This window comes from Rhododendron vialii, chromosome 1a, assembly GCF_030253575.1.
Source record: "Rhododendron vialii isolate Sample 1 chromosome 1a, ASM3025357v1".
In the NCBI taxonomy this organism is placed as follows: Eukaryota; Viridiplantae; Streptophyta; class Magnoliopsida; order Ericales; family Ericaceae; genus Rhododendron; species Rhododendron vialii.
The window spans coordinates 25,029,516-25,034,354 of NC_080557.1; the positions used below are offsets into that span (position 1 = coordinate 25,029,516).

General features: G+C 37.9%; 1 long non-coding RNA gene across 2 annotated transcripts; it reads left to right on the forward strand.

Moving 5' to 3' along the window:
• The first annotated feature begins 2,157 nt into the window (after positions 1–2,157).
• LOC131325616 (uncharacterized) lies at positions 2,158–4,577 on the forward strand. 2 transcript variants are annotated; one of them, XR_009199760.1, is made up of 2 exons: positions 2,158–2,412; positions 4,299–4,577. It is a non-coding gene; the product is annotated as an uncharacterized LOC131325616 (long non-coding RNA). The 2 variants fall into 2 exon arrangements; XR_009199761.1 differs by having other exon boundaries at positions 2,174–2,412; positions 3,251–4,577.
• The last annotated feature ends 262 nt before the right edge of the window (positions 4,578–4,839 follow it).

Below are 4,839 nucleotides of genomic sequence, written 5' to 3' on the forward strand. Positions count from 1 at the left end.
GTGGCGTAACCATTGTGAGGATACTCGAGAGACCGGAACGACGGAATTGAAGTTGGGTGTGTTAAAAATGATTTTGAAAATGTTGATTTGGTAAATGAAAGGTAAAACCAGTGACACGGTCTACAAAATGATGCGTAGGAGAAACTTAGAAATCATGGACACCAACGATAGTTGAATAGTGAATGTGGATGTGTCATTGTTAACTATTTTTGTTAGATATACGTGTATTATGTGAAAATCGTTAATAGTATGATCTAATGTGTGTAAGTTACAGGGTTAGTGGGTATGAATTATTCTACTGAGCTTCTGTAGCTCATGGTGTTACTTTTGGTGACCCTGACATATTATACTGGGGGCGACGCTGGTATAATGTGTCAGACTTTGTAGATGAACAGGGTGAGTTGTACACTTTGGAGGCTTTTGGAGTTGAAGAGCTGGCTAGGATGGAAGAGCATGCGGAGCTGTAGTTAGGAACCTTAGTTTTCCCTCCCTTTGTGTAATTATGGGGATTATGATGTAATAATGAGTCAGACTCTATTTAGATTTTCAATAAAATTGTTTATTTAACGTATCCAAAATTAGGGGCGTTACAGTTACCAAACCAATGATCATACGGCGCTCTATTGGGAAACCGAATTTCCAAGACCCAGTAACAACGCGTACAGATTAGACATCAATAATTGTAAAACCCTACAAGGCGGAAATTAGGGTTCCTACCTCAACTCCCTGCGACACGAACGCAGATTGAACTTGTTATAGCATGCCTTGCTATAAACCACAACTACTGCTCGATTGTACCTTACGATTCTCTATCGTATTCCCTGCACGTCTAGAACACGAATCGAGTGTGGAATCTTTCGTGATCTGTTTGCTCTCTCTAAGTCTACCTCTATTTCGTGAATAATAGAAAACGTGTATCTGACCTAGAGAACATAATGTGTATATATAGGGCTACGAAAGGGACCTAAGGAGTAATAAGTCTGGGCTTCCAGTGTAAAAAAGAAAACCTAATCCCGCCAGGATTCTATTTCTTATTTCACTAATTATAATTCACCAAACTACAGAATTATAATTGCACTCCCGTCCTTATCTCAATTATATTATGAGCTCCATGATATTAAATACTTATTAATCTCCCCACGTTAAGATTACAGATACCCGTTAATTAAAATAAATTACTAACACACTCAACGGCAATCAAGAATATAAAACAAGAACACAGCACACAGAGATTGTTATGTAGTTTTCCAACAGCGGAGTTGACTCACACCAGTTCTGCCTTGTAATTCAAATGAAGAGAGTACACGTTACATCGATTGCTGCATATAGTAACTAGTTTTAAGATAGGATTTACATCAAGAAGAACCGTCGGCGAAATAAAATCTATATCGAATCAAGTTTCACAAGCAACGATCTGTCACATATTTGGGGTTCCTCCAAGTTCAGGGATGTCATTCGGCGTAAATAATAAAACTTACCGAACTGTAAATTCTCACCTACTAAAACCAATTTGGGATGTCATTCGGATTGATCTTTGGCATGTTTACCGCGTCTGACATGATATAAGTGAATAGTGAGAGTACATCCCAATTTCAGGTAGATTTTAGTTTGGAAAAAGCCAAATTAATCATTTAACTATTGTAAACAAGTAAAACATAATGCAGTCGATGTCTTTCACCCTGATTCAAACGTTGAGGTTGACGCAAAAAGCGACACTCATGATCAACTATATATTCAATCAGTAGTCTTAAAAGAGATAAAGTGCTAGCTAAGGATAAAAGACAACAAACACCTAGAAGATCAGATGAACGTCAACCTAATATGAACGCACCAATGAACTTCAAAAACTACAGATCTGACAAGCCTCCATGAGTTGCCTACCAAAAGCATCATGCAGGGTACAGACACTGCTGACACGGATATCATTGCAAAGCAACATATGCAAAAATTATCAAATCCTGTAGAGACCCAAATTTTTGGTCCGTAATTTTTTTTTTTAGGATTATTGTAATTATCGAATAAAGGCGTAAATTGCGGAAATACGAATAGTGTCGTGGTTATATGATTAGGGGGTTGATGTGATATTATTGCAAGTGCAGGGGTGCAAGTGTGATAAGTATATGTATATACATACATATGGACGTACAGGAAAAGAAAAAAAAAACCCATTTTTCTCTTTTCCACTTTTTTCCTTCCTTTCTCTCTATTCTCTCGGCTCTCCCCCTCCGAAACTCTCCCTCAACTTCTCTCCTCGATTTCATCTACTTAGGGCGTGATTTCGAACAAAGTCCAAGAATTAAAGTTGTTATACAGAGAGCGGGCTTCCTATCCATCCAAGAAAAATTACGATCGGGCCTCGTGGGAGCTCGGTTGGCTCGGTCAAAAGGTCGGATTTTGCTCAAAACTCACGAGGTAGGGATTTCTTACTCTTGTTATGCGTTTATACGGTGTTTATGTACCTAGATCGTATCTTGCTTCGTTGTTTAAGCTTGTTCCTTCCATTTCCGAAAATCAGCAGAACAGGGCCTGTGTTTTTGGGGTTTTACGCCTTCATAAGCTCAGATTTGAATTTTGGTTTCTTCATATGAAATAGAGTAGACTTAGAGCCCGTTCTAATTCCGTTGGAATCACCGGAAACCGTTGAGAATTGAATTTATGGTGATTTTTAGAATACTGGTCTGCAATCAGTCTCGTTTTCTGGGTTTCGGCCTACTTCGAACGGCCATAACTTCCTCGTCCGATATCTGTTTTATACAAAATTTATATCGGTTCGAAGGTCTTGAAGTCAGCTTTCATTTGCCATCAGAATCGTCTTAAAAATATTAGTACACAGAAAGTTATGTTTGTTTGAGTGGAGGAGTGTCAATCTGTCATGTTGCGTGATAGATTCGTGTAGCCTGGGAAAACCCCTGTTTAACAACCCTTGGAGTGCAGATTTGACAAGGGTTCCTTCGTGACTTTTAAGCTTCGTTCAATCGCGCAACTATTGGGACTGGAATCACTCAAAAATATTAAGAACTCGATTTATAGTAATTTTTACAAGATTGAACGAAAATCTGAAAATCTGGGCAGCGTATCGGGCTGCGTTTTTTTTTTCATTGTTTGTTATGGTTAAATGACGCTATTGGTTATGGGTCCTTGTGGGTTTTAAAGATTAGTAAGTTGGTGATAATTTGGCGTTGGAATCATTCAAAAATATTGAGTATGCAATTTTTAATGATGTTGTATAATCGTTTTAACTCGATAATAGGTGTGAGATTGATTATAGATGGATTGTGCATAATGAAGGATGTTTATGGACCTATGATTTGAGTGTTATGGCTACGTGTGATATCGAACTTTGTATGTATCGTGGTGTGGCATGTCATAGCATATGGACAATGGATGGAGTCGTATCCAACTTCGGATGTCGACGAAGGTTACGGGGCCTAACACCGCCTGGAATTCATGTCAATATGGACGGAGCCTGGTTCACCTTCTTGGTGGGACCTTGGCGAGGGTTACGGGGCCCAATATTGCCCGGTGCATTGCTTTGCATCACATATCACGCATTGTTGATTGGTTGAGCTAGACTTATGACCTGTGTTGCTTGAGAACTGAAAACAGAGATAAAGTTGTTAATCTAATGTTTGGCTTGTCATTCGACTTTGAACTATATCTTGGATTACTATCCTTCCTCATTGAGCCTCTTGTTCGGTAATTGAATATAACATGTTTTCATGTATTTCATTTCAAGATTTCTCTACGAGCTAGTGAGCTCACCCTATCTTAACATTTTTGGGTACAAATCAAGAAAACTAGTTCTTGTTGCATGGAGTGGCTAATACTTGAGAAATAAAAAATAAATCAATTATGTTCAAAAAGGGAAATCCAATGATATGTTCGTGTTGTTCTGCCGATAGATATACTCATTGTTATTAGCATCTTGGAGTTTGTTGTACATATATAATGTTGCTCACATACCACTGTTGGTGCATGATCATCACATATTTGTATAGATCGAGGCAGAATGGAGTAATTGCGTAACGATGGACAAATGACAGTTGAGGACAAGTTGTGGTCTAATTGGAATAATTCCAATCGATTTTTGCTTCTAGTTTGATGTGTGAGCTATTAGGGTTATTTTTATGAAATCATGATTCCCTGGTTGTAGTATGCTCGTTCGTGATGGAAGACCCATATTTCTTTGTAGATCTCGTCGTATTCACTCACTCTAGGTGCATGATTCATCACATTTTCATATAGCTTGTATATAGATTTCCCTGCTGGGCTAGTGTAGCTCACCCTATCATTTTCAGGTATGATTCAAGAATGTTGGCATGGAGTGCTTGTTGTGCATTTGTGACCAAACCTTTAAAAGGTATTCAAGAAGGATTTCATAGCACAAGATCTGAAATAGCACTTTTAGGAAAGATATTATTTGTAAATTGTAATATTATTTCCGTAAGATACTGGTATTTTGATGACTTGGGGCCTTCGAGTTGGAAATGTAATATTTGAATTTTATTTGAGAATAATGAACAGAAAGGTCTTTTGGGGTATTATTTATATTACAGTGAGGACTTTATTTATTAAAAGTGTTTATTATTTATGTTGAAAATCGAGGGCGTGACAAATCTGGTCCATTGATAGACCTACTTGTTCTCCACTTTGTTTTTTCATTCTCTTCGCATGCCTTGACAAGGTTCGTGCTCAACCTCCCCCAAGAGCACAGAATAACTTGTCCAAAAAAAAAGTCACATTTAGGTGGGTATTACACTTGGTAGTGGACCTCATACATTTATGTGATTCAAGTTTGTGCTCAACCATGTTTCAAGGACATGGAATAATTTCCCTTTT